This window comes from Triturus cristatus, chromosome 8, assembly GCF_964204655.1.
Source record: "Triturus cristatus chromosome 8, aTriCri1.1, whole genome shotgun sequence".
Classification (NCBI taxonomy): domain Eukaryota; kingdom Metazoa; phylum Chordata; class Amphibia; order Caudata; family Salamandridae; genus Triturus; species Triturus cristatus.
The window spans coordinates 197,771,995-197,787,103 of record NC_140591.1 but is presented as its reverse complement, the minus strand read 5'-3'; positions in this window follow the sequence as shown (position 1 = coordinate 197,787,103).

Here is a 15,109-nt window from a genome sequence, read left to right as displayed (position 1 = left end):
GCAGCCTGTGCTGATGACATGGGGTTCCTTTGCTCCAATAAACTTCACCTTTAATGTTCCTGATGTTGCTGACTCTTCCTTGGAAACAGACTACATCATTTTGGCAACAGGATGAGACGTACCCTGCTTCATCAGTGATCTTTCTGATATTCCTGGACCCTGGAGCTTACTAGAGGAACCCTGTGTCCTGCTGTTTCATTGCCGCCTTTGGTGCAGTAGGATTGATTTATTTGTGACGGTTTCATCCACCTCGTTTTTCTCCTCAACCTCCACTTTGGCTTTGCTGCATTTTAATTGATACAAGCTGCCCTTACCATTGTTTTGCGCATATGTCATGCACTGATTAGACTTTACTGCCTTTACCTATTGCTGACTGTGAACTGCTTTCACCCATTCTTGCCTGCTGTCTGCCTTGTCACACTTGTGGTGCTGACCTCCTTAACCTTTAGTTAGCCTTGCTGTGTTTTTGTACATACATTTTTTTTTCCTTCTCAGCAAGCTGTTTATTATGCTCACCTCGCACGTATGCCTCTAACTGCTTTTGAAGGCTCGCGCTTGCCATTTGCCACACTCAAAACGCGAGCTCTTCACAGCTTGTTCCACGTTCTACTCCGCATTTGCCCGTGCCTTTCGCCTGTATTGTTCTCTGGAGCGCACGCTCTGTGACATCGTCAGAGACTTCGTGCCTTTTGATGATCGCGTCCTTCATTCATCGCTCTGCCTGTGTAGCGCGTGCACCATTTCACATCTCTGCCAGAAGTATTGTATGTTATTTAAGATTTAAATCTTGTGGCCACTCACACGGTATAAAAACCACTCAAATAAGGGGGACCCCTGGGATTATAAAGGTAGTGCAATAGGGGAAATTCAAGAGAGTCAAATAACAAAAGTGCACTACCTGTCGATTTTCAAGAAAACGCAATTAAGTCGTCAAATATAATTTTCCCGCTATACCATGTGCTCAAGCCAAGAGAAAAAGAATAATAGTTTAATCAAAACATTTTATTTTGGTTTTGTTATTATCATCATAAAATATATACAACAAAATTGCAAATGAAAGTGCAGATTCCCATGGACCACCTTACATACCATTCATTCATGCATACAACCACTCACATATCCCATTCTGACTGTAAAAATGTATAAACAATCATTAAACATAGTGTCCAAAATTGATATCAATTCCCTATACAAAAACAATATAGCAAAGATTTTTGAAATATATCAGTAAATGTTCTTTCGTGAATCACATAAATTTCAAATTCAGGATCCACCATTCACTAGGCCAAATTTGTCGTTTGTGTGGTAGGAAAGGACACTACGCCCGCATGTGCAATGCGAACAAAACAAAATTGGCTTTCGTTGAGGAATCGGAGGAGTTCTTTCAGCATAAAGTAATGATGGTTGACTCAGAAACTGCAACTCTACTAGAACAAGAGGATTCAGATGACTTCAAGAGACGTTCTCATCCCAAAGCAGACTTTCTTACTGATGGCAATTCAGTAACATTGATAGTTGATTCAGGATCTCTATATACTATCATATCTAAAGACTTATTTGATACAGTTTGGCCTTGCAGAGTATTAAATTATACAAATGTTGTTCTTAAGGGCTATCAGGGTACCAATATAGGTGTAATTGGCTATTTTGAAGCTGACATTTTCTTCCATGAGCGTCATTCAAAAGGAAAAATTTATGTTGCTGCTGAGGGTCCAGCCCTTTTGGGGATGGTCTCATCAGTATGACCTGCATATTGTTGTAAACCCCAGGTCTGCAGAACAGGTAATGGTTCATGGGGATGGTCGAATATTATTCAAAATTTGTGAAAGACTTTGCTACTAAATCTGAACCATTACGTGCTTTGCTTAGGAAGGGGCATACATTTGTATGGGGTGTGTCTCAGGAGAGTGCTTATTGTGCTATTGAGAATTGAAATTTCTAATGAAAAAATGTTGGCCCCTTTTCAATGCAGTTTGGAAACTATCCTCACCGTAGATGCCAGTGCGGTTGGTGTTGGTGCCATCTTATCTCAAGTGCATTCTGGGACTGAAAAAACTGTAGCTTTTGCATCCCGCTCTCTTTCAGGCACCGAGAGGAAGTACTCGGTTATATAGCGGGTGGCTTTGGCAGCCGTTTGGGCTACCTCTCATTTTTGCTAATTTATTTGGGGTTCTAGAGTCATCTTAAGAACGGAACACAAACCCCTGTTGAAGGTTCTTGCGCCTAATGGCTTCAAGAATGGCTTGGCTCGTCTTGCTAGACTTGCCGTTAAATTGCAGGAATGTGATTTTTCTATTGAATATGTCCCTGGTTGGAAAAACAAGGTAGCTGATAGTCTTTCTAGACTTCCTGACAAAATGTGTGAAGGGGGTGAGGTGTCCACAGAAGAAGTTGTTGCAAGTATTGATGAAATCTTTTCTGGTGTACATGGTGCCATTTCTAAACATGAATGGGTGGATGCTTCTGACAAAGACTGTGAACTCAATGCTGTACATAAGATGATCATCAAGGCGTTATGAGAGAGAGTGGGTATTCTGATGAGGTCAGACCGTATTCCAAAATAGTTGAAGAGTTGCCTGTGAACTCTGATAACATCATAGTCAGGGGTGAGCGTTTTATTCCTCCTGTCTCATTAAGGTCTAAATTGATTGCATTGGCCCATGAGGGTCACCTCAGCCAAACATTCACTTTAAAAAGAGGCAAGGAAAATTTTTGGTAGCCCAGAATGGACCCTGACCTCAAAAGGTGGGTTGAGAATTGCATTGCTTGCAAAAATTCATAGAAAAGGTTGAAGTTGGGTGGTGGTTCTATCAAAGACTTGTCCTTTCACATGATTGAAGCAGACTCTGTTTGGGAGAAAGTCAGTCTTGATTTTATTGGTCCTTTCACGTTTTTGAATGAACAAGAACACTTTGCAGCTGTCTTGGTAGATGCAAAGTCATGCTGGTTCAAACTGGTTTTTGTGAAGAATATTTCCACCAAGACCACCATTGCTTTATTGGAGGACATTTTTAGAAGGGACGGTATTCCTTTTAAATTGCTCACTGACAATGGTACACAGTTAATCTCCTCTGAGATGGAATCCTTTTTGACTCAATTGGGGGTGAAACATATTTGAACATCTCTTAACAACCCACAAAGTAATGGGCAAGTTGAAAGAATAAATAGACTAGTCAAAGGCACCATGGAATTGGCCAATAGTGCTGGGCAGAATGTGCAGTGTGCTGTTAAAGACATGCTGTAGGCATACCGCACCACACCCAATATTGCTACTGGCAAAACTCCATTTGAAATGATGAGAGGTAGGAAACCTTCCACTAAGTTGTGTCCTTCTTGGTTATGGAAAGTTCCTTCTTCCTCCAGGGACACCGTTTGTTCTCCCAAACCTTTTTTCTTTAAAGTGGGTGACTTAGTTATAGTCAAACCTGGCGGTGTCAAGGCTGGTCTTTCGAAATATCGTTGTCCTTACAAAGTCATTCAGGTGGGTCACAATTGGGTAAAATTGGACAATATGCAAGTTTGGAATATGACCAATGAATATGACTCTGACCAACTATACCTGATTCCTGCACCAGTGCCCTGCAGTCCGTTGACCCGCGAGCTGTGCCTGCAAGTTCCCCGCTGCCTCCCCCTCCCTCCGTCTCGGCGGAGCAGCGAGGACTACAGCTCCCAGGTGCCTTGGGGCAGGAGACAATCACGGAGGGCAGGAGGCGTTTAAAAGGCAGCCAGCCCTACTGCCTCGCGGGACGCGAGCGGGCGGCGCCGGGCTGAGCCCGGGCAGAGGGCGGGCCGTCTGCGGCCGTCAGAGGCCACAAGAGGCTGGGCTGGGCCAGTACCCCATCACTTATAACGAGGCAGCTGAAGGCGTATCAAGGTAACGGGACGATTGAGGAGGGAAGTTACGCAATAGCTGCCCGGGGACCATTAGAATAAGGTCACAGTACTGATAAGATTCATAAAAATATTGCCACTACAGTAGCTGCGGAATGCCTGCAAAAACTCGAACATGCGCAGCTAAAGCTAATACTACGGACCAATTAGATAGCAGGAAAAAGAGTAAAGCATTAAAGACACCTCCACAGGTCCCTGCGCCACAGACAGCAATAGATGTTACTTAAAGCTATTGGCGAAGTCTCCAGTGAAATTGCACGCACGGAGAGGCGACTCTCATTAACACCTCAACTGAGTCAATTGGTATCGCCCTCTCCTATTTCACCACTGTCAATTCAGGACTTGGTCTTGGATCTCCCAGAGTCTGATAGCCCTCCAGTACAGATATCCCCGGATAAGTGTTTAAACTCTAGGGGCAAAGGGGTTAATATGCAAGCTGGTAATAGGAAAGTGAACAGCAAAAAGATATCTAGGTCTAAGAAAAGTAGAGGCTGTACGGCCATTAACAGTAATGACATTGCAAATACCAGGGCGGAAGAAATAAGGGATCAAGCAATGGGCGTACAGGCTCCCCCGGGCTGGGTGTCAAATATTATTAGTGACTTGAAGTTATACTTCTAGCAATTGATTGATGCCCAGACAAAACAAAACTTGAGTAGGCTGGATAAAGTAGTGTCGCTAGTAAAACTCAAGGGAGAGGGTAGTAACACGCCCGTAACATTAGCGCCCTCTATCCCATTGGGTAATACGGCTTCCACGATTTTAGCACCCATACAGAGGGAGGACCTTAGTATAGCTGAGTCACTAACAAACAAGAATCCGCCCACTATTCCACCAGATAACCCCGTAGCAGGTCCCTCACGTGATCACACAGGTCCCCTGCCTTTGGCCACTCACAATCCCCTCCCTACTGCCGGACGAAATAAAGACCCCAGTCAGAGTATTAGAGAGGTATCTTATACCAAAGCAGGCAATAAGGGGACATGTTTGAATTTACCTCCAGAAGCGGCCCCTTATGTTATTATTCTTACAGGGGTTCCTGAGCTAAAGTGCGGTCAAATAGAGATGCATGACGAGCTCAAAAACAAAGTCACACACTGGCTGAACAGAAATAGGCCACTACCAAGGAACGAACAGGGAGAAATTCTGCACGTAAGAAGGGTCAGGTGGATTGGAAATAAGGAAAAAAACAAACTGGGCGACTGTGTGGTGATAAATTTTAGGGCCAGTAGAACAGTAGACTACATATTAAGTTGGGGCCCGGCAGTCATAGATAGCAGGATTAGTCCCGCACCCTTATGGTCTTTTTATGCCAATGATCTAAGTCCCCTATCTAGGAATTGGGCAATCCAAGGAAATGAGGAGGGTTATGGGACTTGTGAGGTTGGACATGGCATAAAATCACACGTTCCACCCAGAAACTATGGCAGAATAACTCTATCAAATAGGTTTGATCCCCTTTTGTTCATGGAAGAGTGGGTCTGACTACGAAGGGTGGAAGGCCAATTGGAGCAAACTGCACACGAATTGACTTTTGTCCAATCCCCTCCTATAGGCAACGATCAAGTCCATCCCATAGGGAGTGAACCAGGCCTTAGTCATCTGGTCGGGGAGAGACCCCGGGACAACATCATTGTAACTAAACTCACATCGGCAAGGAACAAGGTGGGTGTGCAAGAGGAAAAAAACAGTGAACCAGAAGTACAGGTGTACCCCCAATTCCATCACGCACAAGTGGCACAAACCGAGTGTGTATTAAAGAAAGCCTCCACTGAAGTAAAGGTTGCCTATCCCACTACCCAAATAGATCCATCAGGACTGGAAAGGAAAGAGGGGTCTGAAATGATTTCCTGGAACATTGCGGGGCTAGCTTCAAAATTCCACAACCAGGAGTGGAGACAGTACATTAGCAAATTCCGTGTAATCTGCCTACAAGAAACCTGGGTGGTGGACCACAATCCATTTCATCTTGATGGATATAAGTGTTTTTCTGTGCCCACAAGGAAAATGACACAGGGAAGACCAATGGGAGGATTAATCATATATGTGGACTTACAGCTTGAAGGTGTGTGGGTCGATTTGCAATGGAATTCAGCTAATATACAAGCCGTTGGACTTGAAGTTAGGAAAATGAATATTGTTTTGATCAATATATATAATGCTGTTTTAGGGAACGGGAAAAGTTCAATAATCCAAAACTTAGATGACTTACTGACTGATGAGCTAGCGTCAGGGAAGAGAGCCGTAGCCCCATATGTGATCCTAGCGGGGGATTTAAACTGTCACCTGTGCCCCAATTTAAAATGGATGGAGGGGGCCTGGACTGGTTGTACAGTGGAAAAAGGCCCACACCTCGAACACACCCCGGAGGGTCTGGAGTTAGAAAGGGTCTTGAATAACCATGCACTTAGGCACACAATAGACTTGATGGGACCCAAAGCTGGCCACAAAATCACACCAACATTTAAGGGAAGGGGGTATTGCTCTATTATAGATTATATAGTAGTTTCTATCCTGTTGGAAACAGCCCACTCCCACTCCGCAGGGTGGTGGTGGACTCCCCGAACACACTGTGGTAGCTTGGCTCGAGTGGTCAGGAAACAGGCGCAGTGCTAAGCATACAATATACCCATACAAGAACCATGCGTGCATCCGTTCCAAAAACGACTCTACACCGTAAAAATTATGAAAATATTCTTTCTTTATCTTTTTCTCTTAGTTGCTGATTGGAAACATAAATAGGTCAATCACAATATACAAGTTTCAATTAGTGCAGGTCAAATAAATATTGGCTGTTTGATGAAATAAATAGGGGTGATCATAAATAACAGGGCATAAATACAAGTGCAATATATACAGACAATTAAATACTTTGAGGCAATAAATACTGTACCAATAAATATTGTACACCAACAAGTCCTGTGGACCTATAAATATAGTGCAGCAATAAATAGGTAAAAACTCAATAAATACAGTATCCCCAATAAATAATTAAAAGTATACAGCAACCCTCATATAATCAGATGACACTTCAATTCTTAAGGGCTGATATGGCCCAGGCACAGCTTGTAGGGTTGTGGAAGGCTTGAGGGGGGCTACTCCCTGGCTGGGACAAGGCTGAGGCCTAATCTGAGGTAGATCCAAGGGGGGTATACCAGTGCCCTGGCTTTCTCTCTCCACACAACCTCTCTAGGTTAGTCCCAGTTCACCCCAGGCACAGTCAGGTGGGTTTCAGCACCTCCCTAGCCCCTTAGAGCAGTCTCTCAGGTCTCCACAGGGCCTTAGGCGCCCTCTACTCCACTTACTGCCCTTTTTCTGATGTTCCGACGCCGCTGGAGTCGTGTCGACGCCGTGAGGCGGTTCCGGTTCGGTCTCGGCGGCCTCGGCACAATGTCAGTTCTTTGACGACGCCGGCAGGCGGTTCCGGTCCGATGTCGATGGCCTCGGTTCGATCTCGACCTCCGATTCGACGGCGTCGGGCAGTCTCTTCACGATGTCGACTTCGGGCGGCTCCGGTCCGATGGCGCTCTCGGCTCCGATGACGTCGGCCGGCCTGGCCTCGATGTCGACTTCCGGCGACTCCGGGGTGCGATCCTCACCCCCGACCTCCGGTGCTCCTCCTCACAGGCTCCGGGCGACTCCGGAGTGCGATCCTCACTCCCGACCTCCGGTGCTCCTCTACCTCACAGGCTCCGGGCGACTCCGGAGTGCGATCCTCACTCCCGACCTCCGGTGCTCCTCTACCTCGGTCTCCGACGACTCCGGAGGGCGGACTTCACTCCTCCGATGACGCCGCTCGCTCGACCTCGGTTCACTTCCTCCTCGACCTCTGGTATTCCTCACGACCTCCGTCGGCGCCCTCTCACGACCTCAGGCGGCTCCGGGTACGACGTCTGCTACTTCAGTCAGCGCCGCTTCTCCACCTCGGGCTCCAGGTCTTCAGGCTACTCGACGCCGGACTCCAGGGAAACCAGTTCTCAGGTCAGGATCTTGCTGCTTTCTGCTTCTAAGGCCTGTTCCTGCTGTTCAGGTCCTTAGGATGAGTTTTTCTGTCTTCTTCCCACACAGGGCTATAGGCTGGGATCCATCAGTAGGGACAAGTATCAAGGGTGGGTTTATGGACCCCACTCCAGGCACAAGTTTCCACCCCTGCTGCTTCACTCCTTCCTCCTTCACTGTTGTGCTCCTCTCTCTTCACCAGTCAGGTGCCAACTGCCAGCTCCAACTGCCAACTCTCTGACTTAACCTCCCAACATTCTAAACCGCCTCCAACGGTCACAGGGTTCTGGAATCTCCTGGAATGTTCTGGAAGGTGCTGGTAGGTTCCAGTGGATGCTGGTGATGTCACAGGGGGCCACCATTTTGTGCTTCAGGCCCTCAGACAGAAGTTTCAGGGGTAGCTAAAATGGTTCCCTGAATCTGTAGCAACACGAAAAAGTCTGGTGGTTCCCAAAAAGGAAAAATTCAAACAGGGGTTTGAGGCAAAAGTGGGACAAAATAAATAATGATGAGGAGGGACCACCCAAAGGGCTGACAGGTCTAACACGCGTCCCCCCCAGCTGAAAGTGGGGAGAGCTACCCAACCCCTTGGGAGTTCTCATCACTAAGGCGGAAATACCTTGAGAGACCGTCTGCATTGGCGTGGTCCACTCCAGGCCGATGTTCCACCTGAAAGTCCATCCCCTGTAGGGAAATAGACCACCTCAACAACTTGGGATTCTCCCCCTTCATCTGCATCAGCCAGCGAAGGGGTCTGTGGTCGGTCTGAACCAGGAAGTGCGAGCCAAACAGGTATGGCCGCAACTTCTTCAGAGCCCATACCACTGCAAAGGCTTCACGCTCTATTGCACTCCACTTCTGTTCCCTGGGAAGTAGTCTCCTGGATAGGAAGACCACGGGTTGATCCAGGCCCTCTTCGTTGAGTTGCGATAACACTGCCCCAATGCCATGTTCTGATGCATCTGTCTGGACAATGAACTTCCTGGAAAAGTCTGGGGCCCTTAAGACCGGGGCCTCGCACATGGCTTTCTTCAATCTCTCAAAGGCTTGCTGACAAGCCTCCGTCCAGACTACCCGTCGAGGTTGTTTCTTGGACGTGAGCTCCGTGAGGGGGGCTACGATGGTACCGTACCCCTTCACGAAGCGGCGGTAATATCCCGTGAGGCCCAAAAATGCTCGGACCTCAGTCTGTGTCTTGGGGGGTTCCCAGGCCATGATGGCCTCGATCTTCGCCTGGAGGGGTTGCACCGTTCCCCTACCCACCAAGTGTCCAAGGTACACTACCGACCCCTGCCCGATCTGGCACTTGCTGGCCTTGATCGTCAATCCAGCTTGTCTCAGGGCCTGGAGAACAGCTTGCAGGTGACGCAAGTGATCCTCCCAGCTGTTACTGAAGACGGCTATGTCATCCAGATAAGCAGCAGAGAAACTCTCCATTCCGGTGAGGATCTGGTTTACCAGGCGCTGAAACGTGGCAGGTGCGTTCTTGAGCCCAAAGGGCATCACACAGAACTGGTAGTGGCCATTGGGCGTGGAGAAGGCTGACCTTACCCTTGCTCCATCAGTCAAAGAGATCTGCCAGTACCCCGAAGTAAGGTCAAAGGTACTTAGATATTGGGCAGCTCCCAGCCGGTCAATTAATTCATCCGCCCTAGGGATCGGATGTGCATCAGTCTTTGTCACTGAATTCAGTCCCCGGTAGTCCACACAGAACCTCAGTTCTGGTTGGGCACCCGGTGGTGCAGCTTTCGGTACTAACACCACCGGACTGGACCAGGGGCTGCTAGAAGGTTCAATCACTCCTAGCTCCAGCATCTTAGTGACTTCACTATGAATGCTGGCCTTCACCTTGTCTGACATCCGGTAGATCTTGGACTTCACAGGTGGGCTGTCTCCTGTGTCCACGTCATGGACGCACAGGTGAGTCCTACCCGGGACAAGGGAGAACAACGCAGAGTACTGCCCCAGGGCCTGGCGACAGTCCTCCTGCTGTTCAGGAGTTAGAGATGGGGAGAGAATCACTCCCTCCACCGACCCATCCTTTTCCTGAGACGCAAACAGATCAGGGAGAGGCTCGCTTTCCACGTCCTCTCCTCCGTCAGTCACCATCATCAAGATGACTTCGGGCCTCTCGTGGTGGGGTTTGAGGCGGTTGGCATGCAGCACTCGCAGGGGCTGACGAGGGGTCTTCAGGTCCACCAAGTAGGTAGCCTTACCCTTCTTCTCCAACACCTCAAAGGGTCCTGACCAGCGATCCTGGAGGGCACTAAGCTCTCCTGGTTCGATCACCCACACCTTCTGGCCAGGCTCCAACTCCACCGGGTGAGCGTTGTGGTAATACCACGCCTTCATTACTGCTTGGCTGGCTTCCAAGTTGTCAGAAGCTTGCTTCCACAACTTAGCCATTTGGCTCCGGAAGGCCAGCATGTAGCTCACCACATCCTGGGGAAGCTTTCTGGGAGTTCTTTCCCAGCCGTCTCTCACCAGGTTAAGAGGTCCGCGTACAGGGTGCCCATACAGAAGCTCGAAGGGGCTGAAGCCCACTCCCTTCTGTGGCACTTCCCTGTATGAAAAGAGTAAACAGGGTAGGAGGACGTCCCATTTCCTCCGCAGGCTTTCAGGCAGACTTCTGATCATGCCTTTTAAGGTTTTGTTAAACCTTTCCACCAGACCATTGGTCTGGGGGTGGTAAGGAGTCGTGAACCGGTAGGTCACTCCACACTCCTTCCACATTGCCCGCATATACGCTGACATGAAGTTGGTCCCCCTGTCGGACACAACTTCCTTGGGAAAACCCACTCGGGTAAAGATTCCCATCAGGGCCCTAGCCACAACAGGTGCTGTTATGGTCCTCAGAGGTATTGCCTCTGGGTACCGTGTGGCATGATCCACCAGAACCAGGATAAACCTGTGACCAGCTGTAGTTGGTGGATCTAATGGACCCACAATGTCGATGCCCACCCTTTCAAAGGGGGTGCTAACGACAGGAAGTGGTTCCAGGGGAGCTTTCAGCTTCACCCCTGTTTTCCCACTGGCTTGGCAAGACACACATGTCCGGCAGTAGGTATCGGACGACACTTTCATCTGAGGCCAATAAAAGTGTGGGACAAGACGGGCGAAGGTCTTGTCTTGCCCCAGGTGTCCTGCCAATGGTATCTCGTGAGCCAACTCCAGAAGGAAGGCTCGATAACGTTGAGGAACTACCAAGGCTCGTGACGATCCATGTAGGGGTGCCTTGGGTTCACTGTAGAGGAGGCCATCCTCCCAGTAAACACTGTAGTTCCCCTCAACGTTCCCTGCTGCCTGGGCTTCGGCCTGTCGCCTCAGCCCCTCAAGGGTAGGGCACTCCCTCTGGCCCTGGCAGAATTCCTCCCTGGACGGGCCTCCCTCCACGTGCCACTCGGCCGGGATGGGTAGGTCCTCCAGGTTGGTAACGTCCCCCTCCGCAGACTCCTGGTCCACCACCTCCGGTGGCCTATCCGTCCTACGGGGTGGAGACGCCGAGGCAGGCTCCTCCTGTCCTCGGTTCTTCCCTTGACTGGCAGCTGGCTGGGCCTTTGTTCCAGGCTCCAGCCGGAATGAACTCCCTCTTCGGGTAGTCGCGGACCTTGTGCTAACACAGGCCCAGTCAGGTGTACCCAGCATCTCGGTGTGAGTCCGGTATTCCACCTCCTTCCAAGCGTTGTGCTCCATGTCATTGCCCAGCAGACAATCGACTGGCACGGCAGGGCTTACGGCAACTCGAAGTGAACCTGCAACCCCCCCCCATTCAAAGGGAACCTCGGCCACGGGATAGTGGCCTGTTCTGCCGTCAGCCATCGCGGCTGGGTGGAGTACATCGGGAATTACCTGCTCTGGAGACACCAGCTGGCTACGCACCATAGTCATACTGGCTCCTGTGTCTCTCAGAGCCTCCCCTCTTTGGCCGTTGATGGTGATCCACTGCCCATACTTTGCGGTATTGGCGGGCACCTGGATCTTAGGAACCATCTCCCGTTCTCCCAGGGACACTAAAGTGACACCCGCCCACTCCCTTCCCTTAGTTAAGGGCATCTCCTCCCCGAGCACTACACTAGCTACTCCGGGGGTCTTTCCTCCAGTGGGAGGGGGTGATCGTTTCTGACACTTCGGATCTCCTTTATAGTGTCCAACGCCACCGCACTCGTAGCAATGGACAACCCTTGGCTGCTGACTCTGGCCAGGATTAGGGTTTCTGGGTGGGTTAGCCTTAGAGGTGAATCCTGTTCCCTTCCCTTGGAAGTTATTTTGGGGGCCTTTGGAGAACTCCTTTTTCTTTTCCCCTCCTTCTTTCTTCTGGGGGGCGCCCTGTCCGGCCTTTTGAGTATCCCCTCCAGTCCCCCTTGTGGACACCCGGGTACTAGCCCAAATGTCCGCCTCCTCAGCAAGCTTCCGGGGGCTGGTCAGCTTGCTATCCACCAGGTGTTGCCGCAGTTCAGGGAAACATTTCTCGAGTAGGTGTTCCTTCAGTACTAGGTCGAACAACTCCTCGTAGTTCCTTACTTCACTGCCCTGAATCCAACCTTCTAGTGCCTTCTTTGCATAGTCCAGGAAGTCCACCCAATTCTGTGTGCCCAGCTTGTGACTACCCCTGAACTTCTGTCTGTACTTTTCAGGTGTTAGTCCAAACTTCCTGATGAGCGCCAGTTTCATGGTGGGGTAGTGGGTCTGCTCATCCTCTTCGAGGGCCAATAAAGCATCCCTACCAGCTGGAGGCATGTACTTATACAATCCCCCTCCCCAGTACTTCACTGGAACCCCATGGGCCCTCAACGAGACCTCATAGGCTGCTAGCCACTTGGCGATGTCGTCACCCGCCCCATAGCTAGCTACTATGTCCTTTGGCAGGTAAGGTTTGGGTTCCCTGGTGGACTCTTGGATTTGGCTGCCACCATTAGGAACAGTTGGTGCTCCAATTCTTAGGATCTGAAGCTCTATCTCTTTCAGTCTTATCTCATGAGCCATCCTCTCTTTCTCCGTCTCATGAGCCAACCTCTGTTCCTCCTTCTCCTTCTCCAGCTTTGCTAAATCCCATGTGAGCTGTCTTTTCTCTCTCCGATCTGCTAACTCCACGCTGGATAAGCCCCCGCTAGAGACAGTGCTGCCCTTCCTAGAAAGTGTCCTGGGCCCTGCTGACAGGTTCCCCACCTCAGGTTGGTACATCTCAGCCCCCTCGGGGTCAGGCTCTCCATCCCTGTCTTCCTCCTCAGCCTTGCTTTCTCGGCGTGCCTCCCCCCAAGCCCTTAAGCTGGTTTGGAGTGCACCCTTCTTTGCTCCTGGGGGACAGTACACCCCCTCCCGCTGGCAAAACTCCCTGAGTTGGGCCACAGTGTACGTTTCTAGATTCTCTAGTACAAACTCCATCTTGCCCACTCAGGTTAGAGGACAGGTTTTGTGCAGAAGCAATGTAGGGGGGTACCTTTAGTAATACCTCCTCCCACCACCAGAGTAAATTTGGAAAAAACAAAAACCCACAATTAGGAAGGCCGCTGTGAGAAAACTCCCGGTGTAGGCCTATGGACTACCCACAGTTATTGTTGAGTATATGTAGGCACAGCTCTATCCCACCGCTGAACACCAATTTATGTTGGAAACAGCCCACTCCCACTCCGCAGGGTGGTGGTGGACTCCCCGAACACACTGTGGTAGCTTGGCTCGAGTGGTCAGGAAACAGGCGCAGTGCTAAGCATACAATATACCCATACAAGAACCATGCGTGCATCCGTTCCAAAAACGACTCTACACCGTAAAAATTATGAAAATATTCTTTCTTTATCTTTTTCTCTTAGTTGCTGATTGGAAACATAAATAGGTCAATCACAATATACAAGTTTCAATTAGTGCAGGTCAAATAAATATTGGCTGTTTGATGAAATAAATAGGGGTGATCATAAATAACAGGGCATAAATACAAGTGCAATATATACAGACAATTAAATACTTTGAGGCAATAAATACTGTACCAATAAATATTGTACACCAACAAGTCCTGTGGACCTATAAATATAGTGCAGCAATAAATAGGTAAAAACTCAATAAATACAGTATCCCCAATAAATAATTAAAAGTATACAGCAACCCTCATATAATCAGATGACACTTCAATTCTTAAGGGCTGATATGGCCCAGGCACAGCTTGTAGGGTTGTGGAAGGCTTGAGGGGGGCTACTCCCTGGCTGGGACAAGGCTGAGGCCTAATCTGAGGTAGATCCAAGGGGGGTATACCAGTGCCCTGGCTTTCTCTCTCCACACAACCTCTCTAGGTTAGTCCCAGTTCACCCCAGGCACAGTCAGGTGGGTTTCAGCACCTCCCTAGCCCCTTAGAGCAGTCTCTCAGGTCTCCACAGGGCCTTAGGCGCCCTCTACTCCACTTACTGCCCTTTTTCTGATGTTCCGACGCCGCTGGAGTCGTGTCGACGCCGTGAGGCGGTTCCGGTTCGGTCTCGGCGGCCTCGGCACAATGTCAGTTCTTTGACGACGCCGGCAGGCGGTTCCGGTCCGATGTCGATGGCCTCGGTTCGATCTCGACCTCCGATTCGACGGCGTCGGGCAGTCTCTTCACGATGTCGACTTCGGGCGGCTCCGGTCCGATGGCGCTCTCGGCTCCGATGACGTCGGCCGGCCTGGCCTCGATGTCGACTTCCGGCGACTCCGGGGTGCGATCCTCACCCCCGACCTCCGGTGCTCCTCCTCACAGGCTCCGGGCGACTCCGGAGTGCGATCCTCACTCCCGACCTCCGGTGCTCCTCTACCTCACAGGCTCCGGGCGACTCCGGAGTGCGATCCTCACTCCCGACCTCCGGTGCTCCTCTACCTCGGTCTCCGACGACTCCGGAGGGCGGACTTCACTCCTCCGATGACGCCGCTCGCTCGACCTCGGTTCACTTCCTCCTCGACCTCTGGTATTCCTCACGACCTCCGTCGGCGCCCTCTCACGACCTCAGGCGGCTCCGGGTACGACGTCTGCTACTTCAGTCAGCGCCGCTTCTCCACCTCGGGCTCCAGGTCTTCAGGCTACTCGACGCCGGACTCCAGGGAAACCAGTTCTCAGGTCAGGATCTTGCTGCTTTCTGCTTCTAAGGCCTGTTCCTGCTGTTCAGGTCCTTAGGATGAGTTTTTCTGTCTTCTTCCCACACAGGGCTATAGGCTGGGATCCATCAGTAGGGACAAGTATCAAGGGTGGGTTTATGGACCCCACTCC